Genomic DNA, 10,646 nt, shown 5'->3' with positions numbered 1-10,646 from the left:
GTGGGGCAAGATGGAGTAGGCAGTGTCGAATCTAGCTCCCGTAACTTTTATTCATTGACTATTTTAAATCCCCATAGTTTTGCCTTTGGCCATCTCCAGGTGGATAAGTATTCCTCTCTGAACACTCTGGTGCTGGATTATGGCTGCCAAGCAGCAGAGATCGGGCAAGAAGGAGCAGTCTTCCGTGCCGGCGGCAAATGGCGGTGACTTCAACATGACGGACTTGGCTAACCAACTGGAACAACACCGGAATGCTATCTCTGCGAACTTCAAGGCTACTATATCTACGCTCGAAGCCAAGCTAGACTGCATTCAAACCACAGTCTCCGATCATACCCACTCAATTAATTCGCTTGAATCCAACACTAACGAACAAGACGGACGCATACAAAGTTTGGAATCGATGTGTGCTAAACTAGCTGAGAATAATACTAAGCTACAAGCTAAATTGACGGACCTCGAGTCTCGCAGCCGCCGCAACAATATCAGGATTATTGGTCTACCTGAGTCCATCGAAGGGCCTCACCCCTCTTCCTTCTTTTCTGAACTTCTGGCTGAAGTCCTTGGTGACAGCGTTTTTGAGTCTCCACCGGAGTGCGACAGAGCGCACCGTACACTCTCCATCAAGCCAGGACCGGGTCAGAGACCGAGACCCGTGGTCATCAGGCTCCACAGATTCCAGCAGAACGATAAGATCATCCGTGAGGCCAGAGCTAAGAGAGGCAAGCTGCAGTACCGTGGGACCCCCATTGCAATCTACGAGGATTATCCTTCTGAGATAGTGGAACAGCGCAGGGAATACCAAGAGGTGATGTCTGAACTTTACCAACGGGGCTTCAAGCCCGCACTACTTTTCCCGGCGAGGCTTAACATCACACTGAAGGACGGGGCCAGGAAGAGACTTTCCTCCGTTTCTGAGGCCAAGAACTTTATTGCAGCTAACCGATCTGGTATCGGCTCTCATGCCTCCTCCTCCGCCTGACTGCTGCGGTTTGGTAACGTTAGCCCATTTTACTAGCCTTACTGGCTACCTAAGTAACTTGTCTGACCTGTTAGTTCACATGGGTTCCAATTATGCCGTTAACACACAGACAGACACGTGTGTTTTTCCACGGCTAGACTTCTTATATTTTCCTTTTTTTGTGTGTGTTCCTTGCCGTTATGAATGCCTGTTGATAGGTCACACAACATGTTATCCGCTGAGTATCGCTTTTGCCTCTAGAGGAAGCCACAGCTCTATTGACGTGGAGCTGTTGCACTAGCTTATTTTCCTGTCCACCTGTGCCTTTACCATTCAGGGATTTCTTTTGCACTTTATTTTATTTCCTATTATGTCTCATTTAGGGATGGATAAAATACATTGTATTTACTTGTTGGACCGGCTATTCATGCTGATTTTTACTGCACTAAATTGTTCTCTTCTCTGTTCTCTGTGGTTTGGTATTGGCATAGATTTATCTGCATAATATTTGACAATTTCCTATTCACTTACCCATCCACTTGTTCTGTGTGGGATAATATGGGGATGGTTTACTGTTTAGATAGGGACTAGGTCCCCGGAAGACTAGTGTTAGTGTAATTACAAGCGTTAGTGTAATTACATAGATCTAAGCTAGAGTGCTTGATTATGCTGTGCATTTTGGGTTTAGCTATAGGTATGGCCACATGGGTTTTATTTTGGGTTTTATTTTTTTTATTTTTTATTTTTTTTATCATCATTACTATTATTTTTCGTCGTCCTCTCTTCTCTTTCTCCTGTGTATGCAAGACAGTGTTTGTCCAGGTAAACTTGTCTTTGAGGAACTTCCTAGATGGTGTCTGCCATGACAACGACAGGTAGAGGAGTGCGCCTGATTTCCTGGAATACTAAGGGCATGAACAACGCTACTAAGATTGGTAAGGTAATGACACGGTTGCAACATCTGAATGGAGATGTCATATTCCTGCAGGAAACTCATCTTAAATCTTCTGATACCCTTCGTATTAAAAGGGCATGGATGAGTCACTTGTTCCACTCAAAATTCTCCCACAAAGCCAGAGGGACAGCTATTATTATTCACAAGAATGTCAGATTTGAATTGACAAATTCGATATCAGATCCCAATGGTCGTTATGTCATAGTTTCGGGCATACTACAGAACACACCAGTGATACTAGCTTCTATCTACGCTCCCAATTGGGATGATGGTAATTTTTTTGTGAACCTCTTTGCTCAAATTCCCAACGCCGACAATCATCGTATTATTATGGCTGGTGACTGGAATTTGGTCCAGGACGTGAGTCTCGACAGGTCATCGCTCACACAAGCCACTCTCTCCAATTCGGCCAAGGTAGTAATGCACAATGCATCACGATTAGGACTCTTAGACCCCTGGAGATTTATTAACCCGCAAAGTAGAGCATTTTCCTTCTTCTCACACAGGCACCACACTTTTTCACGAATTGATTTCTTTTTACTCGATAACAATTTGATTCATCTAGTCAATTCATGCGAATACCATCCGATAGCCATCTCAGATCATTCTCCCACTTCGGTTGACATTAATTTCCCTCTTGGTATGTCCCCCCCTCCATTGTGGAAATTCAATTCTCCCCTGCTGTCAGACAGTGAATTTAGAGACTATCTTTCCACTCAGATTTCTTCCTACATTGAAATTAATGACACTTCCGACGTTAGTAGCGGTATTCTTTGGGAGGCTCTTAAGGCCACTGTGCGGGGACAGGTCATTTCGTACACTTCACGTAAGAGAAAAGATGAAAAGGCTAGGCTTTCAGAAATCTGTGTTGAGCTTCACTTACTCGATGAAACATACTCCTCCTCTCCCTCTCTCTATAAAAAACGCCTCCTGCTACATTCAGAACACGACCTTCTGATGACAGGCATTGTTGAGAGACAACTGAGACAGTGTAGGCAGCGTTACTTTGAGCAGGGCGACAAAGCTGGTAGACTCCTAGCTCAACAAGCTCGTGCGGTCAGTGCGTCCAGATTGATTCCCCAAATCAGATTGTCAGATGGCAACCTTACTTCTAATCCAGCTGATATTAACAGGTCTTTCTCGGAATTCTACACCAATCTCTACACTTCGGATTGTCCCCCGATCCCTGCCACGACCCCCAATCCTCTTGACTCCTTAATTTACCCCAAAATTAACGAGAACATCGCTAGCGAATTGGGCGGCCCCATCTCCACCCTTGAGATACATGATGCAATACAATCTATGCAAAGTGGGAAGTCTCCTGGGCCCGACGGCTATACAGTTGAATTCTATAAGGCATATTCTTCCAAGTTAGCCCCGATTTTGGCTAGGATGTACAATGACTCTCGCCAGTCAGGCCGATTGCCAGAAACGTTGTACACTGCGTCTATCTCCTTGCTTCTCAAGAAAGACAAAGATCCTACTTCGTGTGGCAGTTACAGACCAATCTCACTGTTAAATGTGGACTGCAAGATACTGGCCAAAATACTGGCTATCCGCCTCCAACGTGTACTGCCAGATATCATTTCGCTGGACCAAACAGGCTTTATGGTGGGGAGACACTCTTTTTTTAACACAAGGAGGTTGCTCAATATAATTTTCTCTCCTTCCTCTAACACCCCCGAAGTCATAGTGACACTTGACGCAGAGAAGGCCTTCGATAGGGTTGAGTGGGGTTTCCTATTTTCTAGTCTTGATAAATTTGGTTTCGATTCCCAATTTATTTCCTGGATTAAACTCCTATATGCCTCTCCATCTGCCTCTGTACACACTAATGGAATTAGATCTCCCCCTTTCTCTCTCCAACGTGGTACTCGCCAGGGGTGTCCTCTTTCGCCGCTGTTGTTCAATATAGCCATTGAACCTCTCGCTATCTGGCTCAGAAGCCATGATAGGTTTGAGGGCATTACGCGTCATGGCATGGTTCATAAACTGTCTCTATATGCTGATGACCTTCTTCTTATGATCTCGAACCCCTTATCCTCTCTCCCCCCCATACTGTCGATTTTAGATCAATTTGGCCGTGTATCAGGTTACAAACTAAACATTCAAAAGAGCGAAGTATTTTTTGTAAATAAAATGGCTGAGGCACTTCCCCAATCCCTATTCCCCTTTAAAAGGGCTGTGGAGGGGTTCAAATACTTGGGGGTGTTTGTTGCAAACTCTTTTAAAGACCTGTTCCCTAAAAACTTTCAGCCTCTACTAGATAAATGCAAAGCCGATATGTCTAGGTGGGCCTCCCTTCCCCTGTCTCTTGCGGGTCGCGTAAACCTTATAAAGATGGTCATCCTGCCAAAGTTTCTTTACCTTTTCCAACACATCCCAGTGCGCATCAATACATCTTTTTTCACTGATCTTGATAAGCAGTTGAATGCGTTCATCTGGAACAACAAGCCTGCGCGTATTAGAAGGTTGTGTCTCCAACTCCCTAAATCAGAAGGGGGCCTGGCGCTCCCCAACTTTCGCCACTATTACTGGGCCTGTAATATTAACAAACTCCTCTATTGGGCTAAATATAAACTTTCAGACCCCTGCCCACCTTGGGTACATATCGAGCTGTCATCTTCTGCTCCTTTGCACTCTATAATCTGCTCTCAGCTCCCTGTAGCTTCCCATAAACATTTGAGTAACCCAATTGTTACTAGCACCTTAAGCATTTGGCTCCAATTCAGGAAACAGCACGGGTTACATAGAGCTTCGGTTCACGCACCAATTTCAAACAATCACCTATTCTCCCCATCGTGTACTGACCCGGCCTTCCGCGTTTGGTCGAACAATGGTCTCGCAACGCTTAATGACCTTTACGAGGATGGAGTCTTTGCATCCTTTGAGTCCCTTTCAGTCAAATTCAACCTGCCCAACAGTCATCTCTTCTGGTTTTTCCAAATCAGGCACTTCATCCAAAAGCAATTTCCCCATTTTCCTAACCGCCCCCCCGAATCACCGATTTCATTTCATTTCATTTCAAACCTTTATTTAACCAGATTGGTCCCATTGAGATCATAGATCTCTTTTTCAAGGGAGACCTGATTGATACATTTCTCACACTCGACCCTGATCAAAAGCGCTTGGTTTCAGTTCTCTATGGTCAGTTTGGTTCCCTGAGTCCGGACCCTATGGTGCCTCTCAGGCTTGGAATTTCGTCATTTTAGGGGCAAGGCCATTTGGCCTTCCCGTTCACATATTTTTTAAGGGCACAAAGGCCACATGACAGGGCACAAAGGCCACATGACAGGGCACAAAGGCTGTTTGGTTAAATTACGCTGGTCAATCAACATGACTGAAAAGTGTAGCACTAACGTCAACACCAGTCGTTTTACAAACGGCTGAATAGCAATAGTGTTTCTTAAACGTATACGTTAAGTTCAGCCATAAACCACATAAGTAGGGGTAGACAGTAAGGGTACAATTCAGGGCCGGACTGGGACAATAAGTCAGGCCGGGAATTATACACCCAGCCAGGCCACTACCAGTTTTTTGTGCCATTTTGCTGGATTTATTTGTCAATATTTACAGCGTTGCTGCCCATAGTGATAGCCCTCTAGTCTAAATCTACTACCAAAAAATAAACATATGGAGATGGGTTACTATTTAAACAAATGTGCAAATCTATTTAGGAACCTATTCATGTGAATATATCTTAAGTGGGGGTGGACCTCAAATCCTCTAAGGGGGTCCGGGGGCATTCTCCCCCGGTAAGATTTTTTTTTCAATGTTGGACTTAAATGCATCAATCTGGTGCACTTTGAGGGGGAAATAAAGAGAGAGACTACACCCACATGAAACAGAACTGTATACATTTAAATAATCATAAAATCATAATAACATGGCCATAACCAATAACATACCATATCCAATATGAAAAAACATTGAAACTTGTTTATTTATTTGTTTTGGGTTCATGTATAGTTGCGAGTGTGTCTGTGCTCCTGAATCAGCCTCTCCTGTCTCCCCCCTCTCCCCCTTCTCCTCTTTGTGGCAGCAGCAAAGACTAGTTTTAGCTCTCAACAAGTTTTTAAAGTTTATCTTACATTTTTTCACCTAGTTAACGTTTTTTATTATTATTCATGCATATGTTACTAATCACTCCCCCTTCAAATGGAAATATGTGTTTACATGAATGGTGATCAAACCTTGAGACCCACTGAGAACTAAGTTAACTATCTAAACACTCAGCAGAGTCCTTTACCTCACCTGAGCTGTAGTTATCAGTCTCTCAGTCTGACAGGAGAGGACTCTCCTCCACCTTGTTGTTGAAACAGCTCCTTATATCCGTTAGCGCAGCTAGCTAGCACCAGATGCTAACAACAACAATAGCCTACACGTAACCGGTGCACGCGCTTTCTCGCTCTCGCTCGCGCCACACATACACCCTCCCGAGCTTGAATGACACACAGAGACCAATCGAGGGCATTCGTGTATGGTCTGTATGAAAGTGGCCATGTCGGTAGGCCACATCATGTAGACAGCCAGTCACCCTCTGTGAGGCAGAGTCAGACCCACATTTGCGCAGTGTTGCGTTCACAATACATACATAAACAAAATCTTCAGGCCAGCAGGCCACTTAGCAGGCCAGGCCATCGGGAAACCTCCCGGTGCTCCCGATGGTCAGTCCGGGCCTGGTACAATTGTATTGTCGCTGGCCCCACCATTGGCCCGGAGCATTCGTCCACCAAAAAAAAAATCGACTAATAATGAAGAAAATTAACACATTTGTTGCAATAATTTATGCACATTTATGTAACTACATTACTACTTGTACTACAACATTTTAATCATCAGTTCTTCCTCATTTTCCTCAATTGTTCATATTTGGTTTATTAAAATAATGATATTGTGGTCATTGTTAAAAAATGTCTGCTATTATTATGAGTATTATTATTTGTATAATGCACTTTCTGCCTTCCTGTCATTAGGAGTTAGACATGTAATGGCTATGTAATAGATTTGATTAGAACCTTCATTATCCTAAACTGCTGGGACATTTCGCCAATACCTTTATATTGTCTACTCTTCACTTACTTGTCAGCATAGGTCGGCATTGATGTACAGAGCCGACAGAAGACCTTGTTTATACTGGCATCATATTGAGAGGTGCAGTGACGCGTCCTGAAACCAGGAAGTAAGCTGCTGGTTCCCTCGACAAAAAGCAATGGGATTTCTCCACAGGGTTTTGGAAAATAGCTGGAAATAAGGTCTGTGGAAAACAAACCTGTTTGATAAATGCACGTTTTGTTCAGCCGGATAATCTCCACATGTCTACCCTACTTTTATAATTTTCGAATCATAAATCTAATCGATAGATTATAAAAGGGTTTTAGGACGCGGCACTGCAGCCAACTCCCTGTCACTCATTTAACTCCTCCGGTGACTTTCTTTTATTTGAAGATTGTTTTTTGCACGGCGCTTGGTCGGTTACCGCTCGTATTAAAAACATTTTGGCGAATGGTTAGGTGGCGCGATAGTCTGTAGTGAAGAAGGAGCGCCCTCCCGCTCACGGGAGCCTGCTCGCGATGTGCTCCACAGCGCGAGCAGGCTCCCGTGAGCGGCTGTTTGCTTTTCCCCCCAACAACGACAACCGACTCACGGCCATGGCCGTCGTGGCCGTCGTGAAATTCCCACCCTGGTGCCTCTTAAGGAGCTCTGGGAGCGTGATCTAGGTAGCAACATTTCCGAGGATCAATGGAGTGACATTCTCAACCTAGTCCATACATCTTCCATCTGTGCTAGACATGGCCTACTTCAGTGCAAGGTGCTCCACAGAGCTCACTTTACTAATGCTAAGCTGGCTAAAATATTCCCAGATCGTAGTGATGCCTGTAACAGATGCAATCAATCCCCAGCTGACCATCTGCACATGTACTGGACTTGCCCGAGGTTGGACACATTTTGGTCTGACATATTTGGAACCATTGAGCGGGCCTTTAACACAAAGATAGATCCTAATCCTATGACTGCACTTTTCGGCCTTCCTCCATCTGAGAATATGCCCATTACTATACGCCGTGTCATTGCCTTCACCACTCTATTAGCTAGACGCTCTATTCTCTTAAAATGGATACATGCTTCCCCACCAACACATGATCAGTGGATACGTGATGTCTTGCAATGCCTTCAGATGGAGAAGTTAAGATTCTCATTAAAAGGATCTCTGAAATCCTTCCATACTACCTGGGACCCACTATTAGGCCTTATCAAAGAACTCCCTATCACTTCTGACGCTGAGTCCCAGGTAGCTCTCTGAAAGGAAATAAATAAAATAAAAGTGACCATTCATATTACTGCTCTTCCGCCATGACCCTTTGTATTTTGCCCTCTTCTATATTTCCTTTTCCCTTTTTTCTCACCAAGACGACAATGTTTACTATTATTTTCTTCCCTTATACCGGATTCTTACAGACTGTTTTCGCTCTCGACTTTCTTTTTATTTATTTGTATTTGTATTGGTATTATTATTATTATTATTTATGTTTTACTTACTAATTCAGTTATTTTACTATTTTGGGCCAACCATACCTGTGGGTGGGGGGTGGGGGGGTTAAATGAAAAAAAAAAAACTGTAAACAAGGACTCTTTACGAACCTTGAAGTGAATATGGAGCAATACTTTATTTTATTTTCAAGGAGGTCCTTTGTAATGATCCCCATTGTCTACATTTGCTAACTGTAACATCTGTACTGTTTTGTATTGACTACTACTGTGCTTGCTTCTTGTCATTTGCTGGATTATAACTTGTTTGCAATAAAAAGATTTGTAAAAAAAAAAAGAATAGGGTGGAAATTATAAAGACCCAAATTATGAAGAGGGGACATGGGATACTGGTGAAGAGGGACAACAGTGAAAAGGCCCAACGTATCCAACGTACTAGCACTCTCCAAAGAGACAGAAAGTCAAAGTATACGCCGAGAGGCACAACGTGACTACGTAAATGCACTCTCCCGTTTAAATGAGTTCAAGGGAAAGGGGGTCTAAAACTAAACTAATCAAAAGAAGGAAGTAGAGAGGCGCAGTGCACTCACAAAACGGGCAGACAGGTCCACAGAAACTACCGGTGTATGTAGTCCTACTTTAGTTACTGTACTGCAAAAAGAAGACGGCGCTGCGCTCACACAGACTCAACACCATGGACACACCAGCACATAAATTACATAAACAATTGATAGGCCTAAATTGCATAAATGCTTGAGCTACAGTATTGCAGACAGCGCTGCTTCTCTCCCTCTATCTCCATTTTCAAAATCTATTTCAAACTCATAACAAACTGGTCTGGTGGTTCCTCCATTATCGCTCCTCCATTATCGCTCCTCGCTCCTCCGGCAGAAATAAGCGCCATGGGACGGTACTCAAGATGGCACAGACAAATCAACTTCCGGTGATACAGAGGAGCGAGGAAATGAAAATAATCGACCTGAGAAGGACCCATGGTCGTAATAAACGCTTGAATAATCGACCTATTTGGTCGTTGTTACGGTTGCTGTTTGTCTGCTCCTTAATCTGCTGGGATTGTTTGCAGCTGTGTGCGTGTGTGTGATTATGCAAATGAGCTGTGTGGTTGCCCCAACATCATTAGCTGCCCATCCCCTGGTCCGCCTCTGAAGATGGGGATTGGATTGACGTCGTCCAATCGCAGCGCACAGCCGGCGCACACCTGCTGGGGTGCAGGAGTACAAAGGCTGCGGACTATCACCACTCTGGAGGCTCTGTATTGTGGGACAGACGCCTCTCGCTACTTGCTCTCGTTCTGGGGTTAACTTGTGCGTCTGTGTCAGGTAGTGTGATATTGGGTGTTAGTAGTGCCTAGAGTAGCTCAGCTAGAGGTTAGAGTAGTTTATATAGTGTTTAGAGTAGCTTAGGGTTTTGTGACTGTTGCCTTTAGTTTAGCTGTGTGTTTTGTATACATTCCCGGTGTTAGTCTGTACCACTTTTAAAGTGAGGTTTTGTTTCATTTTCTATATTAGTATTTATTTCTTTGTATGTACACAGACTCCTTTTTAAGAGTCCTCCCTTTGTTTGGTTATTCGTCAACCGGTGCCCTTTTGTTTGTTCAGGCTGCACGCCTTCCATTTTGTTTACCGCTGATACTTAAAATAAATCACTTGTAATTATACCAATACCAATCTGTGTTTCTTCCCTTTAGTTCCCCTAGCCTAATAGGGAACGTAACAGTCGTAATAAGGGCTTGAACAATCGACTTGATTTGGTCATATGAGTTGTAACACCCTTCATCCAGATCAAGGTCCCTCCGCTTCGCGTCGGGCTCCTGATCAGCCTGTCGGTGTTCTTTTCCCCATAATGACCGCGTCGCTGCACATTATCCCTTACATGATTATATAGTCATTATTCATTTGTTTTAAAGCAGGAGGCGCAAACGCTTGCCTCGGGGAGGGAGAAAAAGAGCCACAGCGGAGAATAAACAGAAGGGCAACCATAGCAACCATACAAGGGAAGTCTTCTTCGCTGCTTTTGTGGCGCCACTTACAGGCCTGGCATATGTACTACAGCCAGGCCCAGTTCCAGAACAAAATTACTCCGGGTGCATCTGAGATTAGAGAGGGTGCAGTGGTAAAGTGATATTTTTACAAGAGGGGAGTGGACCTAGCACCCTGGGGGGTCCTCACCTCCTCTAGGGGGGTCCGGGGGATGCTCCCCCGGGAAGATTTTATTTTTTAA

This window comes from Pseudochaenichthys georgianus, chromosome 9 (genome assembly GCF_902827115.2).
Source record: "Pseudochaenichthys georgianus chromosome 9, fPseGeo1.2, whole genome shotgun sequence".
Classification (NCBI taxonomy): Eukaryota; Metazoa; Chordata; class Actinopteri; order Perciformes; family Channichthyidae; genus Pseudochaenichthys; species Pseudochaenichthys georgianus.
This window is presented reverse-complemented; position numbering follows the sequence as displayed.